The 13,951-nt window shown below is 43.7% G+C and overlaps 1 protein-coding gene across 4 annotated transcripts in view; it reads right to left on the bottom strand.

Moving 5' to 3' along the window:
• CA8 (carbonic anhydrase 8 (inactive)) overlaps positions 1 to 13,951 on the bottom strand; it is a 210,672-nt gene that overhangs the window by 109,537 nt on the left and 87,184 nt on the right. For 3 of the 4 annotated variants that reach the window (XR_003437381.1, XR_003437385.1, XR_003437391.1), the window contains one exon: positions 3,831 to 4,305. The exons of the other annotated variant lie outside the window; for it this stretch is intronic. The gene's annotated coding sequence lies outside the window, so the exon portion shown is untranslated. Of the gene's footprint in view, positions 1 to 3,830; positions 4,306 to 13,951 lie in introns of those variants that run through there. 4 annotated transcript variants of the gene reach the window in all.

The raw sequence follows: 13,951 nt of genomic DNA, 5'->3' as shown, positions 1-13,951 counted from the left end.
ACTAGAAGGGTCGGGGTCTCGGGTGGAGAACCTGTATGAGGACCCCATCGCTGAAGAGCAGCTCATAAGAAGGGGAAGTGGCTGCACGTGAGGAGTCTAGATGGAGTCTTCCCATAGACGATACGAACTGTAAGAGACTTTGGACGGGAGTAAGGCCAGGTCTGCCCTGGGCACATTCTCCAGGATGACACCTCCCCTGCATATACACCCTCTCACTGGGGCCGTTTCCCTCAGAAACTCTTGACTCCCTGCCCTCCTACTAAGCAGCAGACATTCGATTAACCTTGTTCAGTGATAGCCCAGTTACAGGATTTGCTTTAATCGGGTGTGGTCGGTGGGAAGCTAATCCACGAACCTTGAAAGGGGACAAAAATGATGTTCATCTAAGTCATCGATTGCTGCATAATAAATTATTCCAAAATACGAGTTTAAAAAACATCATCTCACGGCTTCTGTGGGTCAGGACTCTGAGCCTGGCTTGGGTGCCAGCCTCTGTCCCTCACGAGTCTGTAGTCAAGGTGCCACCTGGGGCTGCTGTCACCTTGGGGCTCTGCTGGGGCAGGGTCTGCTTCCACGCTCACTCACGTGGCCATGGGCAGCCTCCGTCCCTGGAAGCCGGTGGCCGGAGACATCAGTTCCTTTCCACGTGGGTCTCTCCACAGGGCAGCTCAGGACATGGCTGCCAGTTTGAGAGAGAGGGAGGGTGAGAATCAGGATGAATCCAGAGTCTTTTTATAACTTAACCTGGAAGAGGCATCCCATCCCCCGTGCCCCATTCTATCTGCTAGAAGCAAGTCCCAAAATCCCAGCCTACGTTCGAGGGGAAGGGATAACACGAGGGTATGAGCACCACTGGGTCTGTCTTAGCAGCAAAAGGCAGACAGAGACAGTGGGAGAGATGTGACGAGGGGAAAGTCTTATTGAACCTTAAGATTGTAATATTTGATACAAAAACACCTCCACACAGCCACGCTGCTAAGCTGCCGGCAGCCTACCAATCAAATCATAGAAATACACAGGAAGAATGCAGTGACACTTTCTCCCTTTTTGTCCGAGTTACCAGCGAACCCTCAGCAATTTTCCTTCCCTGGCTGTGTAAGTTGACCCTTAAGAGCCCCAGGACTGGTGACCTGTCATCAGTTATGTTACCGGCATTTGGGGCATGTATCTGGGGTAACAATTTGTCATCCATATTTGACACTTTTAGAGTGAAGGAACACTATTTCTAATTATATGAGGACAACAGGCAACCCCGGACGCCTGGTCGCCCTTCTCTGAGGCCACGTCCGTGCTTCATGGACAGACGTTCTCCCCTCCCTCAGTTTCTCTCCCTCACCCTCCATCTCACTGTCCTCTTCTCCCGTCACTCACTTTCCACACTCTCTCCGTATCACTGCTGTTAAAAGTGAGCTGGAGACAGAGGCATCATCCTTGAGCAGCGGTTGAGGATGCTCCCCAGTTCACACCCCGTGTTGCCCTCCCCCTCTCCTGGGTACCTTGTTCTGCAGCTGCCTTTGGAGATAAGGGAACAGTACACACGGTGCTCCTGCGGTGCTCCTGCCGTGACTTGCGTTCCCAGCCGGACTCAGCACTGCCACTGCTGCCACTGAAGGGTGTGTCCTCCTTCCCCGCCATCAACAACTCAAGAGGTGTGTGTGTGTGTGCGCGTGTGCATGCGCGCATGTGTGCCATGTTTCCAGAAAGGATATCAGAGATTGGAAAGTATTAAGAGAAGTACTATCAGTATAGATGGGTTGGTTTTTTGCTTTTAAAAAGCATCCCTTAAGTATCTCTGTGTGCAGAATGTCTACTGGCTAATGTACCATCACTTTGTGGTTTTTTGGTTTTGTTTTTTTTTTGCGGTACGCGGGCCTCTCACTGCTGTGACCCCTCCCGTTGCGGAGCACAGGCTCCGGACGCGCAGGCTCAGCGGCCACGGCTCACGGGCCCAGCCGCTCCGCGGCATGTGGAATCTTCCTGGACCGGGGCACGAACCCGCGTCCCCTGCATCGGCAGGCGGACTCTCAACCACTGCGCCACCAGGGAAGCCCTTTGTTGTACTTTTTTACTTATGCATTTAGAAGTTAACACATCATTAAAAATATGTACTCTGGTGTTTGCCCCTAATCCGGAATAGGAGCTTTGTTACTAAAAGTGAATATAAAGACGAGGAGCCATTGACCTCGCTGACCCAATATCTCCCAGCCTTGTTCCTCTCTAAGGAAACAGATCTTTACTATCTCTTTTAGCTATCACCAATGGTTAGATATGAGCCAGATTGCTGTTAGATAGATGAAATTTAGGAAACTACATCCGTGAACTGAGTTATTTATTAAAATAATGCTGCTTTCCATTATTCAGTTACTCTCCTGTCTTTCTTAGTAAACATCCTTTAATTCATCCTAAGAAAGCATGTATGTGAACAGAAGAATATTTTCTTAAAACTGAAAAAGAAATTTCTTATTATCTTAATATCAATCATTTCCGGATCATCAACACAAGAGCAATCCACGTTGAAATTAACAGCTATACTTTCTAACGATCTGGAGAAACCATATGTCTTTCTAACTGTTCAGTCATTCAGGACAGATGAACATAAAAGTGAATTTTCTTCTTTTTCTCTACTCAAGCAAACTCAATTGGCAACAAATATGAAATCATTTTTCAGAGCTATTACAGCGTGCATGTACCGTATTATCAAATATAGTCTAGACTGCTGTTAGTTTTGCAGCAAAGGAAGGTTTCTATCATATGGTTCTTATCAAGAGAATTAACTAGAAGGATTGATAAACGCAGGGTAATATTCTCATGAGCTAGCTTTTAAATGTGTCACATTGTTCTCCATTTCAAAGGAAACTGAAAATAGATGCTACATCAGTAATGTTTGTGAAAAACAGCCCATTGTCTGGGATTGACTGGGATACGGGAGTGTATATTTTTTTATAAATTAAGCCTCTGGAAGAACCATAAAGTTTTTAAATCTGACAGGGTCTTTATAGCTCATCTATTCCAAGCCCCTCATTTTTTTATCTGAGGAAGCAGACATCCAGAAATATTAAGGGACCAAAGTAAAACAACTATTTAGTATCAGAATTATGATTTGAACTGTAAAAATCTGTTTCAACTTAAGCCCATTGCATGTAAATTTTTTTCTGAATAAAGACAGAGTGGAGAAAAAGAAAAATAATCCTTAGATTACTTTCTGTTATAAATATCCTTTCAGGTTCTATAGATTTTTACCCCTTGATGAGTCTTAACTAGAATAAAAGTCAACAAGTTGCAACAGAGCTAAACAAGGCAGAGCAACAATTTCCACCCCATATAAACTGGAAGTAGCCTTTTTCTTGCCGCTCTCAGCAAACAGGCCCTGGACCCTGCAGGTCTGAGCACTGACAGAGCTGAGTGTCGTGTTCCCACACCGCAATTGTCCCTTCTGTGCGTGGAGCCAATGGACCTGTGGCCTCAGCTACGGCCACTTCAGTCTGCCTAAAGTCAGACGTTAAGAGAAAGGAATCTGGAAAGGCTTTTCTGTCCCTGCTCCAGAGGGGCCACTGTTAACTTCCCTGTCCCTGCTTCCCAAGTCAGGAACCAAGTCAAGCACACCCATCTTTTTTTTTTTTTTTTAATTTATTTTACTTATATTTATTTTTTGCTGCATTGGATCTTCGTTGCTGCGCACGGGCTTCTCATTGGGGTGGCTCCTCTTGTTGCGGGGCATGGGCTCTAGGCGCTCGGGCTTCAGTAGTTGTGGCGGACGGGCTCAACAGTTGCGGCGCGCAGGCTGTAGAGCGCAGGCTCAGTAGTTGTGGCTCGCGGGCTTAGTTGCTCCGCAGTATGTGGGATCTTCCCGGACCAGGGCTTGAACCTGTTTCCCATGCATTGGCAGGCGGATTCTTAACCACTGCGCCAGCAGGGAAGCCCAAGCACATCCGTCTTAAGCCAGCCTGAAGGAGCTAGTTCTCAACAGGATCAGATTTCCCCTAATGCCTGATTCCCTTTGACGTCTAGGCCACTTACAGTGCACTGAATACACTGCAGGTTGTAGTTCATGTATTTCAGGCTTGATGGGGCTGAAAGTGAAAATTTTGTGTCCAGAACACATTAAATCAAGTTCCAACTTAAAACAACCTTCCTCTTGTGTCCTGCTTGCTGCTAAGAGCCGCTTTGAAAAACAAGAAGGTGAACAGCTGGCAGGCTAAGCAGTTCATATCTGTTCCTCACTTACATACTTGATCTTCTGCATCTCAGCTCAAGGACACACAGGGAGACTCTGGGCTCTGCTAAATTAGTAGCTGATGGAAGTCCCTTGATAAATTAAAAAGAAATGAATTAGTATCAGTGCTCGGTAAGGTGAGGCCTGAAGCACCTCTCTGGCAGAGATAACTTAGGATGACCCAGTTATGATTCTAATGAAGGGCCAAATAAGATGATATTCCCAATAGAATTTGAAAAATGAGAAGATCGCACAGTAATGGTAACCCACATATAAACAATAGCTACCATTTTTTGAGCACTCACTGTCTAGCAGACGCTGCTAAGCTATATACAAACGTTATCTCATTTATTCTCATAACAACCCTGAGACAGAGGTTCAGCCGTCGTCTCCACTTTAGAGATGGTGCCCGGAAGCTTGGAGAGGCTCAGCAACTAGCCGGGAAACAATGGGCTCAGGTTTTAGATCTATGAAGTTGGACTCCAGAACCCACACTTAACTGCTATTCTACAACTATCATAAGGAAGACATTTATCAAGTTATGATGTATTTGAGCATTTTTAATAGACACAAAATTATTTAAAGATCAGAGCCAAAATAGTTATCATGGCTCCAAAGTTGAAAAGGGGGAAGGTTTGAAGAAACGGACCCAGACATAGATATGAAAGTAGAAAAGCCTGTGCAGGCCGGTGAGGAGGGTGTTTTCTCATCCTCAGTGATAGCGCAGAGTAAATTTTCCCCAAATGGCCCTAATTCCAAGTAAGTAAAACCAAATAAATTCACACAATCAGCTTTCACCGCATTTCAACTTCATTGTTCTTCTCTTGGAAAATGTCAGCAGTGATTATGAAAGAACTGGAAGTAGCGTCTGTGGGACGCCCCCTGCAGAATTCAAAATACGGGCTTGGGCATAAAATCTCCACTCTGCATTTGTATTTTCTTTTCACTAGAGTGAAGGAGTCTGGATCTTTGGTTTCTAAGAACATTCCAAAGATGTTATGCAGCTGGGAGAATGGTGAACAAATAGCAACCCTAAATGAAAATGAACCAAATTTTAACTCAGAAAAAAATATATATCACCTATTTTATTTCCATGAAAAGACCTATTTTAGAGAAGGGTAACAGCCTTTTCCCTGGTTTGCGTCATTCGTGTTGTTATTTAATCTTGGGTTTGCATATCTGAGAAGTTCTAAGATTCAGTGTTATTTTATGTAAACAGTTTCTAAACTTGGGTAATAGGGTTTCACTGCGGTCAAGGAGTTGGAACTCCGCACATTCACGCCATTCAGCTGAAGTTTTCCTAAGTTACATTTTCCCCTGCAGAACAGCCAGTTAGTTAATGTAACAGTGTTTAGACGAAAACATTCTGCCAACTCTTGTACCAAATCCTCACAGTTGTATTACACATTACAAAATTAGAAAACCACAGGTATAAATCGTACGTATTTCTAATGTACTTAGTGTAGCACATGATCGTTTCCAGTTTGCTACAATTCCTTAGTGTTACCTGTTGAGAAGTCACAGGAATACACATAGGGTTACAGGTTGCTTCCACAGATCCTTTTGTTAAAGGAAAAGTTACAACACTGGAAATGTACCCTGTGTTCATTTGTGTACCTTCCTTTGGATCCAACATTGTGGCTTTTGCTGATTTAAGAGAGGCCAAGTGCCTGCAGAAGTTCACTCTCGACTGTATAAACAATCTGGTAATCTTCCAAAGCATTCAATAATGGTGCCTGGCCTCTGCTTTAGAGGAAGCGAACTGGGCTTAGACGACGATAATATTATTTCATTTCCAAAAGCACTTGACAGATTGGGAAGGCTTATTAATTAATGCAGTTTGACCCAAATGAAAAAATCATTACTAATTTTATCACACTATGAAAGCAAGTGCAGAGGGATAAAGCAGCGACAAATATATACTAAACGTCTTCTGTGGGTCACGCGCTCTTCACGTGATTTGAACACTGGGTACAATGACTCCCAAGATACTTCCAGAACAACCACCCTCCTGAAGCTTACAATCTTGCTGAAGGGTGGGGTGGGTGGGAGGCAGACAGTTCAGACCTCAGTGGCAGGAGTCTGTGTTAAGTGTTGACATGCAGGAAGTAGACGCCTGCACAGGCTGTGTGCAAAGCAGGGGAGGGGAGGAAAAGGGAGGCAAGTCCCCGTCTCAGCTTGTGTTTCGGAGAAGGAGATACACTTGTACTAAATAGGTTTTGCATTAGCCGAAACCCTATGCCGAAATCTCGGCCTCTGTGCGCCGGTGCTGAATCGAATCTCAGAGACAGAGTTCTGGGTGAAGTAGAAAAGAACAGCTTTATTGCTCTGCCAGGCAAAGGGAGACACAGTGGACGTGTGCCCTCCAGAAACTATGTGTCCCAACCTGAGAGGATTTGGTGAGTTTTATAGCGATGGTTCAAGGGCAGGGTTGCTGATAAGGTGCAGGGTGTGTGCAGGGCAGGCCCCCAACCCCCCACCCCACCCCACCCCCCGCGCATTCCTTTAATCTGGCCCCGGGTGGTCTCCTGATCTCTGAAGAATATACTTCATCAAGTAGTTAGCATCTTGCATTGGTTCAGGGGTTTTAGTTCTGCAGAAGAGCTTAAAGATATTGTTATGTGTTTCCCTTATGGGGGGGGGCTGGGACCCTGCCCCAAGGTGGCACTGTTGTTTCTTTACTGCTCCTCTCTCATCTCTGCATCCCCTCCCTTCCCTGATTAGCAACTGTTTGAAAGGCTTCCACGCCCAGGAGCCCCACAGGGTCCTGCTCAGTTTCATTAACACGACTGAATGTGAGAATTCTGTGAGCGATCTTACCACGGAGAGACTGATCCCTGTTGTACAGATGAGAGGTTTCTTCAAGGAAGAGATATTTGAACTAGATCTTCAAGAATGGATAGGATACCAGGAGGCAGGGGTGGCAGGGGAGGATTTCCAACAGAGCAGAGACTTGGGGGCATTAGGACTGGAGAGAATTCAGGGCACAGCACACAGCACAGTGAGAGAGCCAAGCGCTTGCTGAGAAGTAGAACTGGCGAGGCAGGTGTACAAGATTTTCAGAAGGGTGTCGGAACCCCAGGAAGTGCAAAGCTAAGTCTTCCCTAAAACAAAGGTGTAAGTTCCTAATATGACTTCATTCAATTTTAAGCTATTAATTCAATACAAGAAACACTGATTATTTTGCTACCAAAATCTCTAAAAGCAGAGGCCTCCCAAAGGCACAGTCTTTGGAAAGATGCCTGAGGCAATTCCTGTTCTCTTTCAAGTTCCATGTGCCATTGGATTATTCATCAGGCATTCAGAGAGTTCGGCTCTTCTGCCTAGTTGCCTGCGGTGAAGGAATGTAGACGCCTCTTCTGCCGTCAGCGTACAGTATACACCGTGATCATTTCTATCACTGAAAACCAGAGAAGCTTTTGTCCTGTGCTGTAGTGACACCGCACCTCCAGAGATCATTGTATGATGCTGTCCTTCTAGGGCAAAATCCTATAGAGACTTTTTTTTTTTTTTTTTACCAGTCACTTTGATAAAGTTCAAAATACAGGGCGGGGCAAAGTTTTACAAATTTGGAGCCACAAAGCAGGTTTATCCCAAACAAGCAGGCTTTATCTGGATGTTGAAATTCCAGATAATTCATTAACTGATTCAAGGATTACTTCTGTCGGTGGAAATTGCTCTCCTGCCGAGAATGGATTTCTCAAAAGCTAGACTTTTGTGTATTCACATCTTGACGGATTACAAACATTACAAATGAATGTTCTTATGTTTTCCAAGCTATGGAATTGGTCTTTTATATGACCGGTGGCTTCTGTGAAAGATCACTTTGGTTTTTTTCTCTCAAACACAATTGGTGTTTTAAAGTACATTCTATGAGATTTTCACCCGTTATTATGAGATACTGTGAACTGATGAAAGGTAATATTAATGCTTTTGAGTTTTCCTACAGAAATTGAGACACATTTGATTTAAAAGATGGGGGAAGTGGAGTTTTAAAGAAAATCAACTTCTCACCCATGGCCTTTGCATGAGGCCTCCACCTCTCCCAACATGAGAGTTCTGTGATGCTATTTTAGTGCTATTAAAACTGACTTCTTCAATAAATGTCAGTTTATTAACTGTCTAAAGACAACGTGAAGAATTTTAAGTCAAATCTTATTTCTACTAGGACTAAAACTAGATCTTACAGAAACAGACTCATAGACATAGAGAACAGACTTGTGGTTGCCAAGGGGGAGGGGTAAGTGGGGGAGGAATGGATTGGGAGTTTGGGATTAGCAGATGCAAACTATTGTATATAGAATGGATAAACAACACGGTCCTATTGTATAGCACAGGGAACTGTATTCAATATCCTGTAATAATCTACAAAGGAAAAGAAAAACTAAAAATAAGAAAACTGGATCTGTCCAGTTTAGCAGCTCAGCAGGTGAAAAGTTTTAAGAATTCTAGGTATGATGGTAGTGTTTCCAAAGTGAACAATCTCTCGGATTTTTCAAGAAGCTATTCTGAGGGTGAATCCGAAGCCTCTTTGGGATAGGACGGAAGTGATCCAGGGCAGGGCTCTGGAGAAGACAGAAGCTCTCATACTTCTTCTCTGAGCTGGCAGTTTAGACTTTCTATGGCAGCCACAGCCAGACGGGTCTTGGTGGGTGTAGGTCCGTGCTGTTGGGCCCTTGCATAGTCACCACGGCCCCTGCATTCAGGGGCTCCTCACGCCAGCACTAGGGTGGTTACCAATGAGGCTGGGGCGTTCTGTCTGCTCCGTTGTTTAGTGTCTCTTCTGAGGCTACCCTGTCTTGTGTTAACATGTGACACAAAGGTCGTCAGGTCCCCTCCATGTGTCCATCCACACATAGCCGTGGTCTTCCAATCTTTTTCCTTCTAAACCCCTGCCCAGTTGGCCAGGCCATTCACTATTTCCCAGGATTCTCTTGATTTCTAACGCTGGGCCACTTCTCTTTCATTTTAAAGTGGGTGACCAGGTGCACTGCCCACTGGAAGAATTTTCTCTCACCACACTCTAGCAAGGCCGCCTCGCAGGGAGCCTGCAACATGGTGGTGGTCCGTTTGCAGTTTGCACCCACCTAACGAGCTCACTCTCTACAAGCAAGCATGGGTTTTTTCTCCCTCCAGTGGGAAGCTCTGTATGGCTATGGGGCTAAGCCACTGGGGGAAGGAACAACAGACATGGCGCACTGGGGTGTGCACTGCTGTTCACGCCGTCTGCTTTGCCCACTAGAGCTGCTGGACCTCAATCCTGGACTCTCCGTTTCATCTCACGTTGGATTGTTGCTGGGCCAGCCTGACTTTATGATTTACTAGGTCTGCCCTGCTCATGATGGACAGATCCAGCTGCATGGTCACGGGGTGCTCCAAAGCCCAGTAACACAGCAGGAGATGCTTTTCAAAAGTGTGTAATTCCATGCTGCTCTGAAATGGCTTGAGCACAGCGGAGGCTGGGGGCCTGCCTAGTGATTCTCCCACTGAGGCCTTCCACGTGCTCCACACACCTTCTGCCCCGCTGCTGATACATCCCACACCTGCTGCAGGGACCTTTCCTACTCGGTCCCATTCAGAGCTCGTAAGTAGCGTTTTGGTCCACTTAGCATGGGAGCTAGAGCAGTATTTCCAGCCGTGGAACCTGCTGCTTCTACAGTCCAAAGAGGCCACACAGGCATTGTGATCCCTTCTTCGTGAAAGACAGGGTAAGATGCAGTGCTTTGGAGGAGATGTCCTGACACAGCCCGGATCACCTGACCCCTAAAAATTCTACCAATATGGCAACCACTCAGTCTACCGTATTTCCCGAAGGGCCTGATGAATCTCTACATTCCATTGTAAGACTGACTTTTTTCAGGAAAAATCTAGAAATTCTTTTTTTTTTTTTTTTAAGTAACAGAAATTTATTCTCTCACAGTTCTGGAGGCTAGAAGTCTGAAATCAAGTTGTTGGCAGGGCCGTGCTCCCTCTGACTTCTCTGAAGGCGGATCCTTTTTTGCTTCTTCTGTCTACTGGGAGCTCCAGGCACGCCTTGACTCGTGGCAGCGAAACTCCCCACTTTGCCTCTGGCATCACACAGAATTCCCCTGTGTGCGCTTCTCTCTGCATCTCTCCTTTCTCATAAGGACATCATATTGGATTAGGACCCACTCTTAGGACCTCATCTTAACTTGATTTCATCTGCCAAGATCCTTTTCCTAAATAAAGTCACCTTTGCAAGTACTGCGGGTTATAGGACTTGCACGTATCTTTTGGGGGACGCAACTCAACCAGTGATGGTCCTCCAGATATGAAAATTTAAAAAGCACAGAGTAAAGCAAGGACAACAGTTGCCTAGGAAATTGACTTTATCTGACATCAAACTGCCAGACTATGATAATAATTGTAATATGTACCTATGACACCTTCATTATTAATAATATTAGGAAATCTAGAAGTTCTTGTCTCCCCCCACACCAGTGGTTCTCACACTGTGGCATGTAATATGTACTACCTATGATACCTCCATTATTAATATTAGGAAATCTAGAAGTTCCTGTCTCTCCCCACACCAGTGGTTCTCACACTGTGGCATGTAATACCTATGATACCTTCATTATTAATAATATTAGGGAATCTAGAAGTTCTTGTCTCTCCCCCACACCAGTGGTTCTCACACTGTGGCATACATAAGAATACATTTGAACGCTTGCCAAAATGTAAATTATCAGGCCCCGCCCACAGAGATTCTGATTCCAAATATAGCTGCGTGAGCCCAGGAATCTGCATTTTGAGAGAGTACCCTCCCCCCGCCCCTGTGCTTCTGAAGGACTCTGAGAAGCTCTGCTTTGTGTCTTTGAACGTGCTGTTCACTTTGCCTCTGACGCCTTCCTTTCTTCTCCATCTTCAACTCCTACTCTTTCTTCAGGACTCAGCTCCAATCAGTGTCACCTCTTTGGTGAAGCTTTTCCTAACTCTCGCCAGGCTGGAGTTAGTCCATCAGAATGTCACAGCAATTTTCATGCCTCTTTTAATTTCCATAGTTATTTCTGTGAAGTCTTGTCTTCTCACAAGGCTATAAACTTCCGAAAAACAGAGATTTTCATTCACCTTTTATCTCCAACAGTTATCCCAGTGCCAACACGTGGCAGCCACTCACCGTACACTTCTTAGACTGATAAGTGCATGAATCCTGGGGATCTAGGTGTGAAAACTGTGACTGTGAATTGGTTGAGTTCCACATGATAAAAAGTTTATATATCAACATTTAGTCCTTTCATTTTCTCACTAAGTGAATAGCCTATGCTTTCTCCAGAAATCTCATCATATACTTTTCTTAATCGCTTTATGGATAAGACCCTAAACCCTCAAGGACTGACATTTGATCAGCACGTAAAGACTTCTTCTAAACAGAGAATAACGTTTTACCTACGGTAAATAAATACCTAAATAAATAAATAAAGGAAAAATTTCCAGGAACCATTTTCTATGAGATTCCCATCCATTTCAATGGTGAACTTCTTTTGCTAATTAAATATTGATTTGCTTGACCTGACCCATTTCTGCAGTGCAACTTTAGTCCTCTGTGGATCCATGTGTGTAATAAAGCACAGCATGACTGGGAGATACCTCTTTACTCCACCTTTGCTCTGTGAAATCCCACAAAGATGAATTTACTTCAACCCAAGCCAGAATCAAGTTGTTGATGTTGGTGACAGTGATGGTGGTAGTGGTGGCAGTTTGAATGCCCTTTCTATGTGCTATGATCCATTTTAGAAAAGAGCAGAATGTCAACGTGCTAATGGAATTTCATACAGTAAATGCTATTGGTATTTAGAGAGAGTGAATCAAAGAAATTAAAACATCAGAGCAACATTTGATGCAACTTGAGAAATTAAATGACTTCTTCAGAAACAGCCTAAGAAACGAAGAATCTCTGACCAGAGTCTTGGTCTTCTTGTGAGATATTTATTACCTTTACCTGAATTTTAGCTACTGATTTGTGCTGAGTCAACTCCACAGACCTACAAGGGACATTCTCTTTTGCGACACTGAACTATTTTCTCACAGAGATGAATCCTCGTAGCTTGATCCACCCAAAGAGAAGCTCCTGGTGCATTGAAATAAAGTCATTAAAAATTGGGTAACAAATAAAATGAAAATATATATGGAGCTTTTTCTGTACAATACGTAGTAATAACTATCCTAAAAGACCAAAGAAATTATTTTTCTTTTTAGGGTTTATTCCTCCAAACAAAATTAAAGGCGAAAATACATAATTCTTCCCATAGATTCTAATGTATACTACCTATTACCAAAAGGATAAAGTAAAATTTTCTTCTTAATAAAAGCACATAAAATAATTTAAAAGATATGTACCATGAAATCACACTAGAAAAGCGCCTGTTTATTTGAATACAGTCTCTTCAATCTTTCTTTGCCTTTTATGAGTAGGTATTTGTACCTAAAAAGAAATTTGAATTCCAAAAGAATAGGAAGAGTTGGAGTATAAATACAGGACCAGATGCATTTATCTTGTTTACGTTTTTAAAGCCCTACATGTTCCGCTAGTGACTAGAAATTGTAGCAAATGTTTTCCATATTTCAAAAAGAATACAATGAGCTGTGCGAACGTTTCCAGGATAATCAGGAAGAAATTTGCTGCAGTGAACCATGAAGAATTTTTTTAACAAAGCAAGAAAACAGTCAGTGATTTTCATAGTAATCAAATCACTAACAGCTTCTAAATTCTGCTCCCATTAATAGTAGGAGAACAGATGAAGGGTAAAGAACTATAAATGAAAAAGGAATGAATCTTCCACCAACCAAATGGCTGTTTACATTGACAAATTGTCACATCAATCAACAATCCTTGGACCAAATAAAAACGACTACATTACAAAGCTATATTCTTCTACGCTTTATTCTGACATTTCTCGCCCTCTTACCACCTATACGTCTCCATAAAGACGTACATACACATGGAAGTGGCAGTGAAGCACACACTGGGAACTAATTACTCTTTTAAGAATGTCCTCCTTCTTGGGAGCCTACTTTAAATTCTGAATATTTCTAGGAGGAGTAACATGCATTGTTATCAACTTACTGAAAATTGGTTTATCAGAGCTTTCTTCTCGGTGACCCAGGCTGCAAGACAGGAAGTAGGAAGAACAGAAAGTGCAGAAGGTGTACAAGGAGGGGAGGTAGGAACCTCAGAGACAAACAGCCTACCACAGGTTTGCCGGCCCTGACAGCCAGCACTCGGACTGCTTGCCAGCACACAAGCGAGTTTAGTGCAAGCAGAGTTCCCAGCGTAAATGCCATTCGTTGCCACCACCAGCTACTTGGAAGACCAGGGAAGCACCAAAGTCTTGTCTCTGTGACCAATTTGGGCATGCATAAACAGAAACCGGGCACAGTAAAAGTTCCCTTGGTGAAAAGGAAGAATGCTGCTGCTCTCTGCCATCTGATGTGTTCAGACCCCAAAAAGAAATTTTGATCTGACATGTAAACAATGGGCAATGCTCTATTGGCTCTAATTCATTTCACATTCACATTATGGGAATTTGTGATTATTTCTTTATTGCTAAATGTAAGCAATACATATCCTGTACTAAGAACTGATCATCAATTACTCTCTAAGCAGAAAGACTGAAGTAATGGTGATGGTGGTGGTGGTTTTCTCTAGACATAATGGCCACCAGTTAGCCAATGACATAGTACACGGATGACACAATGGCTGTCTTTCCAAGAGGT

The sequence above is a fragment of the Aethalodelphis obliquidens genome, unplaced genomic scaffold (genome assembly GCF_003676395.1).
Source record: "Aethalodelphis obliquidens isolate GAN/ISIS:26980383/991018 unplaced genomic scaffold, ASM367639v1 scaffold33, whole genome shotgun sequence".
NCBI classification, from domain to species: domain Eukaryota; kingdom Metazoa; phylum Chordata; class Mammalia; order Artiodactyla; family Delphinidae; genus Aethalodelphis; species Aethalodelphis obliquidens.
Note: the sequence above shows the minus strand (reverse complement) of the source record. Positions and strands in the feature narration are given on the sequence as shown.